Source organism: Ailuropoda melanoleuca, chromosome 20 (assembly GCF_002007445.2).
Source record: "Ailuropoda melanoleuca isolate Jingjing chromosome 20, ASM200744v2, whole genome shotgun sequence".
Classification (NCBI taxonomy): Eukaryota; Metazoa; Chordata; class Mammalia; order Carnivora; family Ursidae; genus Ailuropoda; species Ailuropoda melanoleuca.
The window spans coordinates 14,561,256-14,583,237 of record NC_048237.1 but is presented as its reverse complement, the minus strand read 5'-3'; the positions used below and the strand labels follow the sequence as shown (position 1 = coordinate 14,583,237).

General features: G+C 36.5%; 1 protein-coding gene across 4 annotated transcripts in view; it reads left to right on the top strand.

The window, feature by feature from the left end:
• Positions 1–21,982, top strand: part of SLC25A21 (solute carrier family 25 member 21) — a 479,253-nt gene that overhangs the window by 20,729 nt on the left and 436,542 nt on the right. The gene's annotated exons all lie outside the window — the stretch shown is intronic.

Genomic DNA, 21,982 nt, shown 5'->3' with positions numbered 1-21,982 from the left:
AAAGGCAATGGTTCTCAGCCTTGGCTGCACATTAGAATCACCTGGGTAATTTTAAAAGATCCCAGTGCCAGCACTACAGTCCAGATCAACAAAATCAGCATCTTGGGGGTTGGGTCCAGGACTTGGCATTTTTAATGTGCTTTGGCTGATTCCAGTGTGTAGCCGAGGTTCAGAAATACTGTCCCTGAAGGTGGGGCCTGTATTATAATAAAGCATTCAGACAAAAAAATGTATGAAAAACTTGCTAATGTGGATATTTTGAAAAATAAAAGGATGATCTAGAAAAAAATAAAAAGTGACACAGAGTACCTTGCATGTTTTGTTGTGAGTATTTGAGTAACTGAATAGGGCAAAGCTAAATTGAGTGATTTTTCAATGGGCCGCTTTTTGTCAACATCATAGGAGAGCAAAGCTACTAAGAAAGAAATGGAAAATTGTAAAATATGTGGGAACCCAAAGTTTGAATGTGAGAATTGGAACAAATGGAACTGTACTAAAGCAAAATTATTTTTAATGGAACTATACAAATGGAACTATACTAAAGCAAAATGAAACTATACTATTTTCATTAAAATATAAAATATTTTATATTTTAATGGTTTTTGAAAAAAGGGAGATAATTGACAATCATAAAGACAAATCTATACTATTTTTACACAAAGATCAGTGTAATTCAAACATATCGCACTTAGTTCTTTTTTTTTTTTAAGATTTTATTTATTTATTTGACAGAGATAGAGACAGCCAGCGAGAGAGAGAACACAAGCAGGGGGAGTGGGAGAGGAAGAAGCAGGCTCCTAGCAGAGGAGCCTGATGAGGGGCTCGATCCCAGAATGCCGGGATCACTCCCTGAGCCGAAGGCAGACGCTTAACCGCTGTGCCACCCAGGCGCCCCTATTGCGCTTAGTTCTTATCTGTGTGTGTGTGAATTTGAGGGAAAACCAAAGGCAACTCGAGAATGCATGCTTTTATATTGCTTATGCTGAATCAGCATATTTAGCCATTCATTATATTATTAAACCTTTTGGAATTGGAAGGCGAAGATCCAGGAAAAGCTCAATTGTATATAACTACATAAGAAAGCTTGAATTTCTTCCTGGTAATCCAAAAGACGTTAATTATTAAGTTTTCAAGATCTTGTTAAAAAAAAATGAAAGCACAGACCTAACTTTTCCAGAGGGATTTCTCAGCCCCCCAGTTCTTTAACTGTATTTCCGACGTGAATTTCTCTGTATTTCAACATATCACGTTATTTTGGTAAACAAGTTATTTTAATTTTAAGCTCTTTAAAAGAACATTTTAAAATATTATTATTCATCTCACATTCATTATCTGTTTCTCTGTGTATACAGTTTTAACCTGTGTATATTGTTGACACTCACCATAATAATCACACTTGTTTACTACTGCTAGTTTTCCAGATAGTTTTGTATGTATGTTTTCTTTCAGTTCTCACAATACCTCAGTGAGGACACAGTTCAAGAATTAGCCTCATTTTATAGGTGGGAAAGCTAAGGCAGTTTATTAGTAGGCAGTTTCAATTCAACTAGGGCAAAGATTCTTGTTTTCTAGTCAGATATTCCTGTCATTAGCTCATTCATGCATTTATCTTTATCAAGCTGCCGGATGTGTCAGATGGAGTTCTAGGTAATGGGCATCCAAGATGAGTAAGACACACGTGTTGCCTTTAAAGAGTATGTACACTGTCATAAGTGGACTTGAAATTCTTAGCCTGTGTCCACCAAGGCAAAATCCATGACCTGAAATGGCCAAGGACAAAGCTGTCAAGTCTTCCAAGACATAGGGCAGAAGAAGAAAAGAGTTGAGGTAGTTCAGAAACCCATAATGTCTGTGTTTTACAGTTATATTTAGTGACAGCCTACTAGATGCAAGATCAGCTTGGACACTAATATCCCTTGCAGCTGAATTTTCTGGTGATTTCTGCCACAGTAGGGAATGCTGTGGTGTTTTTCTAAGAATATATTATCCAGCGATGCTTTAATTTGTTTTTCTCTGGCTTTTCAACAGCTAATGTTCATTTTAGTTTTGGCAGAAACTTTTGAAGATTAAGCATTTTGGTTTATTTTTAATGCGACTTCATCTCAAGTAGTTAACTGGTAGTAGTAATCCTGTTGTTGAATTTAAAATAGTCGCACTTACTAGACACAAATTAAATTCTACAGTAAGGTAAAGAGTTTAATTAAACTCTCCTCAAAATACATCCATTTTTTTCTGATTGTAAAGTCTTGGAGTAAAGTTATTGTCATAACTGTCTTTTGTAATTAGCCATGTTCACATTACTTTAAAGCATAAAGCAGGAGTCAGTTAAATGGATAGAACCATTTTAGTTCTTGTTGAGGATTCATATTTGCCCTAAAGGAAGGAAAGTTCAGAACGAATATTATTAGTTTTTCAGTTATTGAGTGGAAATACCTTATGTCTTGAAAATTTTCCTTAAATATTTTGCAAAGATAAAAAATATTATAAAGAGGAATAGCATTTAATGTTGAAAAGTTAAAATATAAGTATTGTTAAATAGCAAATAAATGAAATATATCTCTTAGTCTTGTATGAAACTATTTTAAGTTAATGTCAATAAAGTTTAAATTAGTTCAGACTTTTCTTATTAGAATAAATGTTTCCTTTTAAAATGCATGATAATCATAATCAAGACAAAATTTGTCCTGTTATTTATTTTCAAAATGATTGTACATGTTTAGCAGACTTTTGATTTAAATCCCCAGTGATATATTGGAGACAGATGTTTAGATGACCTCATGTTTAAAGTAATGTTATATTTGGACACAAGATTAAATTTTCCTTAAAATCTTTCCTTATACGTTAAACTGTGTGGTAGTATACAAAAACTAATCAATGATTTGCAGTGGATTAATGCAATTCTTGTATTTTAAATAAAATTTTCTATTTTTTTATGGAGTTCCACGTAGTACAAAAGAGCTGATTATGAAACAGCTGTTTACAAATGAAAATATTGTTTTTGGCTGGCCAACTAAATGGGAAACAGATTTGAAAAGTTCCATGAATTTGAATGCAAATTTACCATATCATTTATACTGAACCAAAGAACGTTGGTAAAAGACTGCAACATAGTTTACCAGAAAAATTCCGTTGAAGACTGTTTTATAGGATATAATATGAACATTTTAAATAGTTTTTCCTTTTTCAAAAACTAATTTTTCCTTATGAAAATCAATATAACCATAATATGTAGTTAGTATATTGTCAAAGTTTTAAAGGAGCCCATAAATGATATTTGACATTTCAATGAAGAGAAATTAGCAGATGGAGCAATTAGAAACGTATAGGTAACTGAGTAGAGTGAAATAGATAAAAGATAAGAGATATTGTCCAAAGACAGTAAATTACTGTATGTGACAAAGGTGTTTAAGTCAGAGCTTTATAGCTATTAGTATATTGTCATTTTCATCAATAGCTTGAATGTTTTACTGGATATTACATTGCTATGGAATTATAGATCAACTGAATTTTTCAATTTTATCCAGCTTTTCTGACATTCGTAGACAGATAAATTCACTAGTCATTGTTTTCTTCTTCTTTTTCTCTTTTAAGTGAGCTTTATGCCTAAAAGGCTTGAACTCATGACCCCAAGATCAAGAGTTGCATGCTCTACCAACTGAGCCAGCCAGGTGCCCCAAATATGGAAATTATAATTTAAAAAACATGGTCTGCAAGGAAAACCTACACATTTTCTCTCAAATTTTAAATAGTTATTAAAAATTATTTGTTTTGGAAATCAGTTTACATAAAAATAAGGCATAAAGGCCTTATCTTTTGAATTTTGAATGACTCCTTTGAATGCCAAAGTACATAATTTACTGGAGGTGGTAGTTTGAGTTAAAACTTCTAGAACTATTGTTGTTTCTTTTTCTTTATCTCTTCTGTCGTCTTTCTCCTTGTCTCAGTGTTCTGAAGGTAGGATTGTATTGCTTCAGTAGCTTTTTAAAAATCACCTGGGGAATAAATGCCTTTTGGGGGGTGGGATATTACATCTGGTTCTGTTGTAACTTGAATAGAATAACTCTTAACTCTCTACGTGGTTGATAATCACTCAAGAAAGAAACAAGTGGAATATGTGAGAAATATTTTAAGAAACAAGTTTTGGGGCAAAATGAAGACAAAAAGCATCTAGGAATCTAAGCAACATAAATACAAGGTTTTTAAATGGAATATTATTGGGGCGCCTGGGTGGCACAGCGGTTAAGCATCTGCCTTCGGCTCAGGGCGTGATCCCAGCGTTATGGGATCGAGCCCCACATCAGGCTCCTCCGCTATGAGCCTGCTTCTTCCTCTCCCACTCCCCCTGCTTGTGTTCCCTCTCTCGCTGGCTGTCTCTATCTCTGTAGAATAAATAAAATCTTTAAAAAAAAATGGAATATTATTTTATTGACATTGAAGAGTGTGTCCTTAATGACTGATCCACCTTTAGCATATGCTTGAATTGTTTTACACATTTTCTGTTGAGTGTCAGTAGTTAAGGAAGCCATGTAAAACTAATTCATTGACATGCTAAATGTTATAGTAGGCTGTAACTTTTAAAGAAGGGTTGATGCCTTTTGGCTACTTTAATGATATATCATTTACCTTAGAGAGTAACAGAGATTATTGCCAGATTAATTCCTAGATAAAGCAGACTACAGAGTAGAGATGACTTACAGCACATCATCCAATTCTTTTTGTCTTTACTCAAGATCCTATAATGTAGCAGTGTATAAAAATCAGACCGCTGGCACAAATAAAGATCCATTTGGGAGCCACTAAAGGAGGTTTTCCAATTTACTTATATTTCAGCCTCATATGTTCACATACTTGACATAAATAATAAGAAAGTTTTAAAATCAGCTGATGTTTAATGCTTCCAACAAGTAGGTAAAATCAGGATTTTTGCATATGGGCAAAATTAAATTTTGGAAAGAAATGTAATTGACACAAATGAATAAAATGGTAATACTTAGACATAAATGTAACATTTTAATATACTTGTTTTTAAAACTCAGCACCATACTGATTTGCCAAATGTGTAATGCCTTTTATCTGCCATTACAGAGTATTACAAAATAGTTTCACTCCTTGAAAATCCCTTGTGTTCCACCTATTCATCTCTGTCCCCACAACCTCTGACAGTCAAGGCCTTTTTACAGTCTCTGTAGTTCTTCCTTTTTCAGAATGTTATATAGTTGGAATCATACCATATGTAGCCTTTTCAGACTGGCTTCTTTCACTAAGCAAAATGCATTTAAGGCTCCCCATGTCTTTTCATGACTGAATAACATTCCCTTGTATGCTATATATCATTATTTATTTATTTATTAAAGGACATCTTGTTTGCTTTCAGGTTTTGACAATTATGAATAAAGCTGCTATAAACATTTGTGTGAAGATTTTTGTGTGGATGTAAGTTTTTCAACTCACTTGGGTAAATACCTAGGAGTGTGATTTCTGGATTGTTGAAATTTTTTTAAATAACTGTAACGATGTCTCTGGTTCATAGGAATATCCACATCTTTAGTTAATAGTAAGACAAATTTTGTTTCCTGGATTAATACAGTTGAATTCTGGATAAATAAATAGACACTTTTTGTTTCTTCCTGGATAGTATACGTAGGCATGAAAGACTATTCAAATTCTTGCTTTTCTACTGTTTGTTTTTAATGAGATTTCAAGGTGAGATAAACAATTTGATAAGACCATTATAATTAATAGTTGAAGGTGGGTCATCTTAAAGACATGGAGAACATAGCACATAGTAAGATGACTGCTAGAGTATAGTCAGGAGATTGGAATGTCTCCCTAGGTTACTGAAAGTTTGTTTCTAAGGTAGTTATAGTAGAATTCAGTTCTGTGCGAGGTGCCATTCAAAACCTTTGATTAGATGTACATCCTCTACTCCCTTCAACAATCAAGGAATTTTTAATCTAAGATAGATATTCAAGATAGACTAGTCACTGAACTATCACAACTACATAAATGATAGTAATAGTTATTATCATAGTGCCTAATATTTTTTGAGCACTTACTATGTGTCAGGTATTTTCTAAGATTAGAGCAGAACAACAGGTTTTGTGGGTTTTTTTAAAAATAAGGAAATATTTTGTAGAACACAAATATTTTACAAATAAGGAAACTGAGAGAGAAGTTAACTAACTTTTGCTCATGTTGTAAGTGGCAAATTCTGGGTTTGAATTCCAGAGACTTCACTCAAAATCACAAAACTCCACTATTTCACCTGTTAAACTAAATATTAAATTATGTGCAGAAAGAGTTAAGTATGCTTTTTGGATCAATGAAGAGGGTGCCATAGGATTCAAACTTAGACAAGACTTTGAAGTGGGGCAGAGGAGAGCCAATAAAATCATGAGTAAATTTGCCAAGGGCCAGGAGGCAGGAGTCATAGAAGAGATGTAGACTATTAAACTTTATTATGAATCTCTTTTACAAGAGAATCCTGTCTTTAGATGTTTTTTCCTGGAGTATTCAGTTTTCAAGTTCAGAACATTAATCTAAAAAAGTTGGTATACCACAGTGGGAAAAGAACTGAATGTCAGTATGCCTGATTTTTAGTAATAATTTTGCCATTGAAGATGTTGGGAAAATTATTTTACCCAAAGGTTCTCTTAATTCTAGATTTAAAATTTGAAACTTTTAAAACTTGAAAAAATTTTCACATATTTTTCACATAAACTAAAATTGGGTTTGGTATAAAAGGACCCATCACAGGAAAAAGAAAAATTATTTCATCTCCCAAATTTTCAGGTACTACCCATGAAACATCAACCTTCAAATCTCCCACACACAAAAACTTTGGGTTATTCTGATCCTTATTCTGTTTGATGTACCTCTCATCAAAACTCATTAATCTCTCTGGCCTACCTCCTTCTCTCTATTTTGACCAGCATTGTTTTGGTTTCTTAAAGTTTCTTGACTAGATGACTCCAATAATTATTTAACTTCTGGGTCAAGTTTTTTAGTCCTTCCTTTAATAAACATTGATTGCGTTGAGTGTTAAGGAGGTTTCAGGTGCCTGAGTATGGACATGAGAAGACAACATGAAATAAAGTGGGCCTTGGGCCCAGAAGAGCTCACCAGTACTGTGAGATCCAAAAGAGGGAGCCAGCAACAATGTTACTGAGGAAGTAAATAATGGTGGGCATTGAAGGGTGAGTAGGAATTTTTTGAGTGAACAAGGACATTCTAGGCAGAGAAAGTAGGACTTGCAGTGACTTGGAAGCATGAAAGTTTATGGTCAGCTCATGGAAGGATGAGAAGTTTAGTGTAATTTAGGGTTTAGAGGAGGAGAAAGAGGCAAGGAATGGTGAGAGATGAAGTTATAGAGGTGGGTTGGGGCAGGTGTTGTGGTTCTTTTATGCTACGTAGGTTTCTACGTTTATTCTGTAGGCAACGGGGGCTGTAAAGGTGTTACAAAGAAGGGGAGGAGGGTGCACATGCAGATTCTACTGAGGAAACGAAATTGGTGGTGATGCAGAGGTTGAATTCACGTAAGGTGCCTGTTTGGAAGGTGGTTGCCATTATTCAGAGGAGAGAGGATGAAAATTTATGGCAGTGGCGGTGGGAAAGAGAAGAAGGACTGGCTCTGGGGAAGAATCAGTTGGACTTGGTGGTATATTGGATTTGGGAAGTTGAGTGAGAAAGATTCTCACAGTTGGAGACTGGGTGAAGATGGTGTCTAATGCCATTAAGTGTGATGGGAAATATCAAAGAGGGACTGAGGAATAGTGATTTATGTTTTATGTATGTGAGGTTTGAATTATTCAGTAGGGGTTTGAAAATAGGTGGGCTATCCATGAAGGTTTGAGAGTAACCAGCATATTTGTCAGTGAGTCTTACATTGTGTTGAGTGTGTTGGGATGGGGTGTGTGTATCATGGTCACCTCAGGGAATTTTAAAAAGTACATCCCTACTTGAGATACTTAAACTTATCCCTCTCCACACCCTCCATAACCCTGTTAAGAATCATAGCTATAGAGAAGCCAGAAGGGGAGAAGAGGAGTAACTCAGAACCCTGAAGAACACTAGGTAAGTGGAGGAGGAAAAGGAAGAAGAGGAGAAGGAGGAGGCAGCAGCAGGTGCCTCAGACTCTGAAAACTCAATCACCAGAGAGGTGGAAAGAGAACCAGAAAAGGGTGTCCTGAAAGTTAAAGAGAATCTCAAGAAAGTCAGTAATGTCAGATGCTCTACTAATCCAAAACAGATGTCTGAAAAATACTTCGTTTACGTTTCAGCCCATAAGCATCTGTCACCCACACGTTAAAATGTCCTGGCTTGGTGTTTAAAACTTCCACCTTTAAGTTGTACCTCCTGTCTTTGCTGTCCTCTTCCACCTTACCTGTGAGTGTGGTGGGATGGAAGACAACCAAACTGCCTGGCTTTGAATCGCACCTCCTCCACTTAATATGTGACCTTGTCAAGTTCTGTTAACCATGGTTTAGTTTCTTGTGTTTGGGATTAATAAAAGAATCAATCTCCTAGGGATGCTGTAAGGGTTACATGAGTTGCTGTGAATAATGTGTCTGGCTCAATTATTTTTATGTGTTGAAACTAAAAACTTCGGTAGTACAGTATTGTCCTAAGTACTCTTAGCATGTTTCAGAGTACTTCACTAGAAACGTAATATCCTCAGTTACCTTCATCATTCAAGGTGGGGAAGAGAATATAAGGGCTATTCTGGAATAAAGAACTTACTCTGCCTAACCCCCTCCCCAAAATCACAGAAGTCAGTCAGTCAAAAATACAGATAGCTACAGTCAGGATGAGTAATTCTGGCCTTCCTGAGCTTAAATGGAGACTCCAAAACAAACAAAAATTAGTTCTTGTTTTTGTTACCCTGGGGTGGAAACTGCCTGAGACTTTGGGAACCACTGATCTAACCTAACTTCTCAGTATGACCCTTTGCCTCTGGTCAAATGTTCTAGCTCTTCTTAACCATAGGACCTTTCTACTCATTCTCATTTTCTCTTGCTGATGTTATTCTTACCTGAAATAGCTTTGCAATAGACTGTCAACCTAAGTCCCAACCTGAGCAGTGGTTCTCATCCTTGGGTGCACATTAGAATCATCTGGAGAATTAAAAAAAAAAAAATCCCGTGGCCAGGTCACACCCCAGACTAATTAAATCAGAGTCTCTGGAAATAGATCCCAGTATCAGTGCTTTTAAAAGCTGCTAGGTGATTTTACTGAGCAGCCAAGGTTAAAACCATCGCTCTAAACTAGTTACCTATATTCGGAGAGTCTCTTTGATTAAAAGAATCTGAATGGTTAGTCATTCTCCCTTTAGCACTTAAAATCTTCATGTGAATTGCATTATTCTGCACTCGCTGATACGTTGTTGCTTATGGGAAAAGTCATTTTCCGTCACTGTGGGCAGAATGCTTCTCGCCACACTGGCCAGTGCAGGCAGCGCTCCCATCTGCAGGGTACCCTTCATATGTCTGCTGGCCCACAGCTGCCTTGGTTAGTACCGAAGTCAGACGTAAAACATCTTGTGTAGTATGCACCAGTGAGCTTGGACTAATGCCACGCCAGAATGTTCACAAAGGGACCTCATAAGATGAAGTGTCACCACAACATGTGTCTGACTCAATGACATGCCCTCGTGTTACATTAAACAAATTCCTTTTTATGCTTCTTTCATAGAATCCCACAAAGATTCTGAGGTTAGTCTGTGTGACTTTCTGTTGTGGAGGGAGGGGTTACTTTACATTACAAAAAATTCAGTGTAAGATATGCACATAAAAATACACAAATTTTAAGTACAGAGTTTGACAAATTATTCAAAATGTACAAACTTTGTTACCACGATCCCAGTCAAGAAATAGAATATTACCAGTAACGGAGAAGGCCCCTTTGTCCCTCCCTGCAATCATTATCTTCTCCCTCCCCTCCAGCGATAGGGTATTTAACTTGAGCTTTTTTCTTTTAGTGGCCAGATCCCCTCAAACTTCTTTTTCAATGAGGTGTATTTTGCTTGCCCATTAGGAGAAACCTTTTACAATCTGGCCAAAGCCAGCAGCCCTTTTCTATGGTTATTTTCCCCATCTGTTTAGAATTCACATCCACATTGTATTGTTGCCTCATCTAATCAAGCAAGGAAATGTCTCAAGAGTATGTGTTCCATAAACGACTTAATTTTCATTTCACTCACTTCCAGGGGCTTAATGAGGAACCACCAAATCTTCTTTGGCTATAAGTCTCTCTCAGGGCCGTGTTTCTCAAAAGAGCCACACTGTGTACATGAATTGCTGTGAATTTTAAAAAATAATTTCCTCTAATTTTTTGCTTAGATCAGAGTTCCTATCATATTTATAGTTGTAGTAATACACTTTATTATTTTCCTTTAGGTTTATGCTCTAAACAGCATAACATGTTGCCTATGCTTGTTATAGTAGAAAAGTTAAAAATAATAAGAGGATAGGTCCAATTTGCATGTTAATGCAGAGCAGACATGTCTTTCTGCTATCTCAAGTGTCTATGTCATGATATCTCTCTGGACTCAACCTGGCCATTGTTTTCTCTGAGTGGGGACAGTCTGTTACAGAATGGATCTAGGCTGCCTTAATAGGAGGACTCAGCTTTATTTGTACTCTTTATCATTCTTATAGGATGCTAGGGATACGGAGTACTTGTTTTTTAAGAAGAAAAGCCTTTTAGAAGTTTTTGGTAATGCCAAAGCCATTGGTCTTGAGAGAAATTATTACAATAATTCTCAAATGTATTTAGAGACTTTAATTAAAGCAAGGAATATAGATTCCTTAATTATATTTCTGAGAACTTTGGACCCCTATAATATAATTAGAAAAGACTCTAAACCTATTTTGAGAACTCTAGGCTCACTTGGGAATATTGACTGTCCACCTCGTGAATGGATTGTTCTGAACACTCTTATTTCAAATGTACTTAATACAGTGTTTCTGTATCCATGATAGAATATGGAACCTGGGGAAATGCACAGCTTTCCTCTTTCCAGGATCAATGCTTTCATTATCTTGAGGGCATATTATGGTTTTTGAAAGGTGCAGGATTGCTGTTGGTGTAAAATTTGCTTCGTGGTCACTTAGGAACAATACTGAAAGGAGCAGTGGATACATTTGGGTCATTGCTGAAGGGAGAGCATCATGTTTTCCATTTTCTCACCCCCAACTGTGTTCTAATCCAAACAAATTGAACTGCACAAGATAACTCTTGCCAACAGAAAGGCCAGGACAATAGCATCTCCACACTCGATGCTGATCGGCCACTGTGCGTAATAAAGCACCAGTTCTTAGTTTCTCTAGGTTGTAAATCCAAGAAAGTGATACTTATGGGACTGTGGAGTACAGCTGTCATTATATGAGTGTAATGAAGTCAGTGTTGGATGAGAAGCCAGGAATGTCCTTAAATAGAAGCAGTGGTTGTGGCCGTGGCTATTCTTTATCTCATCCTTCTACACCAGCACTTTCCAGTAGATCTTTCTGCATTGACAGAAATATCCTTTGTCTGCGCTGCCCAATGCAGTAGCTGTTGAGCACTTGAAATGTGGCCAGTGGGATTGAGGAAATTAATTTTTAATTTTATTTAATCATAATTAATTTAAATTTAAGTAGCCACATGTGGCTAGTAACTATCATTTAGATTACACATTTGTGCAAACCAAGAAATAATGTTTAAAATGTAGAGTAATGGACCATATTGAGGGAGAGTGGGGGGATTCTTTTGTATTAACACATCAAAATAACATAATCTAATTCATGCTTCACTTTAAGAGAGAAAATTCGTGCTAAGCAACATAATTTGTGGGAGGGGCGCTTAAAGCAACAGATGTCTCGCAGTTCTGGAGGCTAACAGTCCAAAATCAATGTGTTAACAGGTTTGGTTCCTTGTAGAGGCACTGAGGGAGGATCTTTTCTATACTTGTCTTCCCCCCTTTCAGTGGTGCTGGCATTCCTTGGCTTAAACAATGTAGTATTTTTAAACCATTGTAGTGCGGGCATTTCTTAAAGAATGTCTGTTAGCCTGAAAGTAAGGAGATAAAGAATGGGCATTTCTTTGGGGCACCTGGGTGGCTCAGTCGTTAAGCGTCTGCCTTCCGCTCAGGGCATGATCCCAGCATTCTGGGATTGAGCCCCACAGCAGGCTCCTCCGCTGGAAGCCTGCTTCTTCCTCTCCCACTCCCCCTGCTTGTGTTCCCTCTCTCGCTGGCTGTCTCTGTCAAATAAATAAAAACTCTTTAAAAAAAAAAAAGAATGGGCATTTCTATTTTAGGAATGGGTGTATTTAGCACATAATAGACAAGGAAACTAGTTTCTTAATGCTAAAATATANAACTCTTTAAAAAAAAAAAAGAATGGGAATTTATTTTAGGAATGGGTGTATTTAGCACATAATAGACAAGGAAACTAGTTTCTTAATGCTAAAATATAGATTGTAACATAACTTTTCTCTTGGTCAGTTTGCTTCTTGGATTCTGAAGTCTCTACTCCTAGAATCCCATTCTCATGATTCTTTGGCTGGTAACAAAATATTTGGTTTCTCCCGCTCCTTAATTTTTTTTATAGCCTCTTCAATTTTGAGTTTCCATATGCCAGTGTGTATTGAGACAAGACAGTTGACAGCTAGAGATCTGGTCTCTGTGCTCTTGAAAAGTTACTTTGCATTCGATCAATGAAGTTTTTTGATTTTAGGATTTGTACAATCTGAGACCATTCTGACTCTGCGCCAACAATTGGTAATTGCTGCACACTCTTTCAAGCTTTCACCATTGAGGGGGCAGAAGAGCAGTAGAAGTCAACGACAAGAATCCAACTACAGAGCGGGTAAAACCTGAGAGGGTGCTGAAATTACATTATGCAGCATTGACGTTCAAGTCAAAGAAATTTGTTTTGGCCAAATGATTGGTATCCACGTAGGTATCCAGAGAGATCTCTCTCAATAGAGGAAGCTGATGAGTGGGCATTTCTGCTGGTTGGAGTGGCACATTCCTGGATTAGAATTCTGGTTCTGCCACTCATAGCTGCGTGACCTCAGGCAAATTTCCAAAGACCCTTGGGCCTCAGTTTCTTCATTTGAAAGAACAAGGGTAAAAATGCTCACTTTGCAGAGTTGATAGAATAATTTTTTTTCTGGGACTGTTTATTGTAGTATAATTAACATACAGTATTATATTAGTTTCAGGTATACAGTATAATGATTTAACAATTCTGTACATTACTCAGTGCTCATCAGGATAAGTGTACTCTCAATCCCCTCCACCTATTTCACCCATCTCCCACCCACCCCCCCTCTGACAACCATCAGTTTGTTCTCCATGTTTAAGAGTCTGTTTTTTTAATTTGTCTCCTTTTTTTCTTTGTTCATTTGTTTTATTTCTTAAATTCCACATATGAATAAAATCAATTAGGATAATGTTTGTAATATGCACAGAACTTGGTTGGCACTCAACAAATAGCAGTTATTATTAGTCCTTCCTAACCTAGGGCTGTATTATTATAACAAGTGCTACCTCTATCACTTTTTTTGTTTTTCCTTTTTGTTTTACCTTAGTGGAACCTACTGTTCTCAGAACCAGGAGGGGCAAGCAATTTCCTTTTAATATTAGTGCTGTAGAAACATGTATTTCAGTAGTTTCCAGGAGACCCTGGCTATTTTCTTTCAAATCAGATCAGTTCCATGGTCTTCCTCCCAAACACAAAACTGTAACAAAAATATAATTAATTCACTTTCAGCAAAACCTTTTTCTGGGAACTCTGTTAAGGAAAAAAAGAACAACAAATTGATTTTCTAAGATTTTCTTTGTAAGGGAGACTAAAATATCCTTGTAAGTTCCTTGAGGGTAGGAAGGTGATCGCATCCTGAATATCTCTTTGTATTCTTTATCTAGCAGCCACCCCATAAATGCTTGTTAAATTGGATTAGACTGACATGTTTATATAAACTTTTTGCTGTAATTGAACTATACATGGTAAATTTGTGGGAATCAGTGTGGTGACAAATAGACTTTTATTTTATGTTGCATTGCATGTGTTGTATAATTTTGCCAAAAGTATAAAATTGTACACATGTACATTCTTTCTTTCTACAAGTTCTTAATGTCTCAATAACTTGGAATGTGAAATGTAGAGTCACAGTGGTAATCTGGCATCATCAACAGCAAGTGAAAGATAAATACTCTATGTACAATTAAATTAATTTCCCTAAAATGAGGGAGGAAACTCATAATGATAAGGGCATTGATATTGGTCATATTCCATTTCAGTGGCTCTAGTAAAGCACCAATGCCTGTGTAATGGTGTCTTATTGATCCAGTGTTACTGAACTGCCACTTCTGTGACAGCACAACTAATGATCATTCTAGTCCTTATTAACGGTAAAGCTATTCAGTTCCTAATCATAGTATACAGACAGCATGCATGCAAAGAGGAAAGCCATCAGCCAGGCCACAGAAGAGTAATGCCTTGACTTATAATTAAAATAAAAATGGGAAGAGAACTTGAATAGACATTTTTCTGAAGAAGAAGACATACAGATGGCCAAAGTGTCCTTCGAGAGGTGAATGGATAAAGATGTGCCACAGACGCATGTGCGCGCGCGTGCGCACACACAAACAATATTATTCAGACATAAAAAAGAATGAAATCTTGCCATTTGCAATAACATGGAAGGACCTAGAAGGTATTATGCTAAATGAAATAAGTCAGATGGAGAAAGATAAATACCATATGATTTCACTTATATGTGGAATCTAAAAAACAAAACAAACAAAACAAAACAGAAACAGATTCATGGATACAGGAAACAAGACTCTTGGTTACCAAAGTGGGGAGGGGGAGGCGGACAGGTGAAATAGTTGAAGGGGATTAAGAGGTTCAACTTCCAGTTATAAAATAAGTCATGGGGACATGAAAAAATGTTCAACATCACCGATCATTAGGGAAATACAAATCAAAACCACAATGAAATATCACCTCACACCAGTCAGAATGGCTAAAATCAACAACACAAGAAACAAAAGGTGTTGGCAAGGATGCGGCGAAAGGGAAATCCTCTTGTATTGCTGGTGGGAATGCAAATTGGTGCAGCCATTCTGGAAAACAGTACGGAGGTTCCTCAGAAAGTTAAAAATAGAACTACCCTATAATCCAGCAATTGCATTACTAAGTATTTGCCTAAAGAATTAAAAATACTAATTCAAAAGGATATATGTACCCTGATGTTTATAGCAGCATTATCCATAATAGCCAAACTATGGAAACAGCCCAAGTGTCCATCAGCTGATGAATGGATAAAGATGTGGCATATATATACATATATACAATGGAATATTACTCAACCATAAAAAGAATAAAAACTTGTCATTTGCAACAATATGGATAGAGCTAGAGTATATTATGCATAGTGAAATAGAGAAAGACAAATATCATATGATTTCACTAACGTGTAGAATTTAAAAAACAAAACAGATGAGCAAAGACAAAAAAAAAAAGAGGCAAACCAAGAAACAGACTCTTAACTATAGAGAACTAACTAATGGTTACCAGAGGGGAGGTGGGTAGGAGGATGGGTTAAATAGGTTGTGGGGATTAAGGAGTGCACTTGTGATAAGCACAGGGCACTGTATGGAAGTTTTAAATCACTATATTGTACACCTGAAACCAATATTACACTATGTTAACTAACCAGAATTAAAATAAAAGCTTAAAAATTTTTTAATTAAAAAAATAAAAGCACATTCTATGAAAAAATGGTATTATACAGTTGAATAAAACAATTATTTCCCTTCGAAGAAAAAAAAAAGTCATGGGGATGTAATGTATAGCATAGGGAATATAGTCAGTATATTGTATTAAAATTGATATGTGACAGATGGTAGCTAGACTTATCATGGGGATCATTTTGTAATGTATAAAAATATTGAATCACTATGATGTGTACCTGAAACTAATAGGGTATTGTATGTCAATTATACTTCAGTAAAATTTTTTTAAAAATATGTATAGACAACATTTTTAGTCCAAGTTGTGTTTAGGATAAAAAGAGATGTGGTGAGGGGCGCCTGGGTGGCACAGCGGTTAGGCGTCTGCCTTCAGCTCAGGGCGTGATCCCGGCGTTATGTGATCGAGCCCCACGTCGGGCTCCTCCACTGTGAGCCTGCTTCTTCCTCTCCCACTCCCCCTGCTTGTGTTCCCTCTCTCACTGTCTGTCTCTATCTCTGTCAAATAAATAAATAAAATCTTTAAAAAAAAAAAAAAGAGATGTGGTGAAAGACTTTGGGACCACATCTGTAAATATTATCTAGTTTTTTGAAAGTTATGATATCATATGTCATAGGTTGAAAAGCATAATTGCTCCTAATTTATATGAGCAAAGAGTATCTCTTTTAAATTGTTAGGTATTTTCAGTACTTTTTGACACTTACTCAATACAATGAGATCTTGCCACAATATTTGGACAGCCTTCAAAGTAACTGAAATACTGTATATCCCAGTTGACTCCTTCTCATGGTGCTAGACCATAAACACGTAATGATGTTTAATGGGTCCATAGACTTGGAGTCTTTTGAAACAGAAAGGATTTCTAAATACCAGAATCTTCCATTGAGGACTGTGTGTTCCTAGCCCATCCTTTTTAAAATAGAACAACAATAATCATAATTCATAAAGTAAATATTTATTAACTTTCTAGTTGCCGAAAAGTGCTAGGTGGTTCCACCTTCTGGAGCGAATTATTGTATGTAAAGTGATAGCATTTGGGTAACTGATTTTCTGCCTCTTAACCTAATCATAATTGTTTTATTTTGTTTTTTTTAAATAATTGCTATTCTACCATTAGTTGGAATGCAGGAGTTACCCTCACTTATCCCTTCACCAAGTAACACAATTAAAGAAAATCTAACGCATTGTAAAAACAAGGAAGCCAGAGAATTTCATGTTTATTCAATCCTTTTTTAACTTTCTCTTCATCTTCTCTGACTTATATTTCAATTCCAAATCATAGATTTAGAGGTAGAATGGAACTTAGAGTCATCTAGTTCACCCAGCTTGTTTTACAGTGGCCTAAGGAGATCAAATGATTTTCAGAAAATCATATAGCTAGCTAGTGGCAGACCAGAGGCTTGTAGATGATAGACTGGGGACTCTTGGAGAATCTTTTTTAAGCTGTTACATTGACTTAAGTATCACCCTCTTCTGTATGTAACTCTCTAATATTTATGTGTTTGCAGCCCTCTTATTGGTAGAGTCCAATTTACTTGGACAAGTAAGTTGTCTGATTCCCCAATTTTACACATACAGAAACTGACTCTCTAAGAAGATGTGACTGGTCCAAGGGTCACACAGCCTTTTAGTAGCATGACTAGGACTAGAGCTTTGGTTGCCTGACTTTTACCCAGTACAAATCTCTTTCTGTTGGGTGGCCATCCATTCAGATACCATTCACCGTCTGCCCTACATTTGCATCTAGGTGACATCTGTAACCAAAAGTGGTCTTACTGATGTATTCAGCCTTGGAAATCAAACCCTCCAGTTCAAGAAAGGAATCATCATAGCACAGCCATATGTTCAGAAATAGATTTTTTATCTTTGCTGTAGGTCGCAATAATATATCGGGAAAACCTGTTAGTGTTGTATATGCCTTGTAATACCCTAACTATTAAGCAAAGATGATATGAAATTAAAAATTCTGTTATTATTCAGTGTCTTAAGTCAGCTCCCCATGAAGGAAAAATAAAATGAGAACATCATTTTATTTTTTTAAGAGATTTTATTTATTTATTTGAGAGAGAGAGAGTGAGAGAGAGAGAGAGAGAGAGTGAGAGAGAGAGAGAGATCATGAGCAGGGAGGAGGGGTAGAGGGAGAAGCAGACTCCCCGCTGAGCAGGGAGTCTGATGTGGGCCTTGATCCCAGGACCCTGAGCCACCCAGGCACTCAAGAACATCATTTTAAAACACCATTTTATTAAATAGGAAATATTGAGAGCTTAGTTAGAGGGAGTTTGTGGTGGGACATATGGCATTAAGTGGCATATTGACTTTTAACGTTTTTGTTTTTGTTCTTAGTTTTAAAAATTGCTCCCTAATAAGGAAAATCACATTTTTTTACTTTCTGTAGACCTGAGCATTCTTATCTTGTCAGTTATACATGCTTGCTTTCTTTGTTGATGATTGAAATTGAAGAATTGGAAGGACAATTACTGCAAAGCAGGCTCACTCAGCCTGGCTCCATTTCAGCGTCACTCCTTTTCAACTCCTTCCCCCAAGCCCGCCAGGTTAAGTTAGTCCAAGATGTCACTTAGGGGACTTGACAACAATCCTGAAGTCTTTTCTTTTTCCAAGTGAAGTTTTTCAGGTAAAATGCTTTAGAAGACAACAGATTTATATTTTTAACATTCTTCTGACTCATGATACTATATGAGTAATTTCTCATTATCTGTGAATATAAGCCCTAAGGATTCATAGGGCACATATTTTACCCCACAATTATCCTCTAGAGAAGAAAGTATCTATTTGATATTGGATTTCAAATACCGAAGACACAGTGGCAAATTGTCATCAGGTATATGGACCTATATACGTAAGGATTCACATTGTTTTGTTATAAGAACACTTTTTGAGCAATTTTGAGGTTAATGATACTTTCATTTATGGTATTTTGGAAAATAAGTTCTCTGTCCCTGAGGGAGAAGAAAGTCAATGAAACATTTGGACCGCTATTGGCTTTCAGGGCAAAGAAAAGGAGAGTGCAGCCCCTCTTCAGTGAAAGCTTCCCTGATGGACTCAAATGGAATTACATTTCCTTTTGTATGGAGTCTAAACTTTGTTTAGGATTCAAATGTTGTACTCATCATACCATATAGTATTATTTCTTTGAATGTGTCCATTCAAAGCTTCTACGTGAGGCTACTCTTTGCATACAATGTGCAATGTGAGTCACGCCCCTGGAGATGGGCCGTGTGTCTCCATCTACAACCCCCACAAAACAGCACCTTGACAGAAGGAATTGGGTTACTGCCATTTTTGTATGCCTTGTACTTAGCACAGAGCTTAGTTCATGGTAGCTGTTCACTACTTTCTTTTGAATGAAGAAAGGAAAGAATGAGCTACTGTCAAGCCACATTCCTCTCTACTCCCCAGACTATATTTAGATAGTTGGTTGCCCAAGTTAAGAATTTAGTTATGAAAATTCACTTGCACAAGCACTAGAGGATAGATTTAAACTCATTAAAGAAGGTACTGGAAAAAATTTTAAAGAGTTGTTCTTAATCTAACACAGCATTTTCCTAAATGTGTACTGTAGAACACTAGTCCTGCAAGACACATCTTAGAAAAAAGTGTTTCTGGTTAAATAAATTTGGGAAACATACTACAAAATTTGTCATACTACATCCCTCCATTGGGGATTAACAATGTAAATTAGCATTTTAAAGTTTTGAGAAATCATGCAGTTCCCCATTTCTTTACATAACTTGAGTTTTCCAAATTTATGTGACTACATCTACTTTTTTTAAAAAATTTTTTAAAAAGATTTTTTATTTATTTATTTGACAGAGATAGAGACAGCCAGCGAGAGAGGGAACAACAAGCAGGGGGAGTGGGAGAGGGAGAAGCAGGCTCATAGAGGAGGAGCCTGACGTGGGGCTCAACCACAATGCCAGGATCACGCCCTGAGCCGAAGGCAGACGCTTAACCGCTGTGCCACCCAGGCGCTCCTACATCTACTTTTTAATTTTCCATCCAGCTGTCTGCCCTCCTGTTTACCTACCTTCCTATCTATTTATTTTTAAGAGTAAGCCATGTAGTGTGAGATTTAAAAGCTTGGGCTTTGGAACCAGATACACCAAGGTGGAGTCTTGGCTTTGCTATTTATTCGTTGTTACCTTCAGCAAATAATTTTTTAAAGCTTCAGCTTCTTCACCTGTAAATTAATGTAATGATAATATCTACCTTAAAGGATTATTGTGAAGATTAGATAACCTGATATATAAAAAGTGTGTGCATGATGCCTGGTACATTCTATATGTTCAATTAATGTTAACTGTTACTAGTTTTGTTTACTATTAGCTGTGCACCTTGGAAAACTGACCCAGGGACAGGCATTTGAAGGGGATTTTTAGGATCCTCTGACCTTGATTTAGTCTTATTCAATTATTTCACTGATTGTTAATTGACTTCTCAAGCCAGGTAATTGTTCCTTCCACTGTGCTTCTGTAGTACTTTTTCACTTCATATGTTTGTTATTGTACTCATATTAGTTGTCTGTTATATATCCTTCTTTCCTGTTTCTGATGGGAAGATTTTAAGGGTATTGATGAAATGGAAGATACATTTAAATGGACGACAAAGATGATAAAGGGTCTAGAAGTCATTTCTTATGGGGGGTGTTTAATCTGGAAAATAAAACAGAATGAAAGATTGTACCAGGGAAGTTAGATTAGATTGACGCGTAACTCTAGAATGCAGAATTTCGATCTGAGGGTATAAGTTACAAAGTGGTTTAACATTAGAGTTATAAACAATTAGAGGAATTCAACAAGAAAAAAAAGAATTATTCCTTATCACAAGAGACGGTCTAAGAAATGTCAGGAAGAAGTTTGGAGGCCTATTGGGGAAGGCATCATCCTAGTTGTTCTGGAGATAAGATGGTCAAGTTCCTCAAGAAAGAAAAATGTTGTCATAACAAGAAAAAAACCATTCTCATCAAAGGAAAAAAATGTACCTATGTGAAATGATGGATGTTAATTAACTAAATTTATTGTGGAAGTCACTTCACAATGTATACATATATCAAATCCGTTATGCCGTATACCTTGAACCATTACAGTGTTATTTGTCAACTATATTGTAGTAAAACTAGGGGGGAAAGAAGAAGAAAAAAGGTAATATGGAGCATGAGAAGAGGGATAGAGAGAGTCCACTGTCAGAATAGATCAGAAGAATTTACTTCCACCCCTGGGCATTGGGGAACAGCTGATGAAGGACATGACTTTTGAGCTGGTTCTTGAAAGAGAAAGATTGGAGCGTGAGATGAGATGGAGTCCAAGGAAAGGAGTCAGTTTCTGCAGCATGAATCCCCCACTCATGGTATTTAGTGAAGTCAGCCCTGTTTAGTTAAACAGGTTACAGGCTGGAATCCATACATTGCTAAATTGTTATGTGCTTCTGTCTCTGTTTACATTTACCCCCTCTCACTTGCATTTACATGCTATTTTATTCCCACCCAATAGGTCAGTGAGATTAAGAACATTAAATTAATTGCGCTCATGTTCTCACAACTTACCTCGGGGTGAAAATCATGCCCCTTCATGTAATCAGTCAAAGAAAGGACCAAATAACTGAAGACATGATCACTCCAATAGGATATCCTGAAAAAACAGGTCTGTTTTTTTCTGGAATTTTAGTAAGCTGTATCTAGGAGAAAGTGGGGTTGTCAAACTATTTGCCCAGCACAAGTGTTCTGGAGCTCTGAAAAAGTATAAAAGTCACTTTTAAAGGGTGTGTGGTCAGCCTCACTATGCCTTTTGGGCATTTCCTGAAGTCATGAAGGTTAAAAGGCCTTGGCTGTAATACTCTTTGCAAAGAAAAGTATATTTGGAACTTGTATTAGCTTTGGACTGTTCTGTCCTCATTAGCAAGTGACCTCCATTCTATAACATCTACAACAGTGCTTTCAATTTTCCCTTTATAGAAGGAACTAATAAAAGTACTTAAACCAGTTAAAATATGTTCACTCTTCAAGGTACAGAATATTTTTTTTTTCTACTGACATATATATGGAAAAACTACTCGTGTGGTGTTCTATCATTGCTGGGCCTGCCCATGGGAATGCTGCCACTTGCTAACACCAAGAAGCAGCCACTAGGTAAAACATCCCAGCTCTGAATGTTTTCCCTTGACATTTTTTATTCCCCTACAATTGAGTCAACATGCCTAGTAATGAAGCTTGAGGAATGGTAGACACA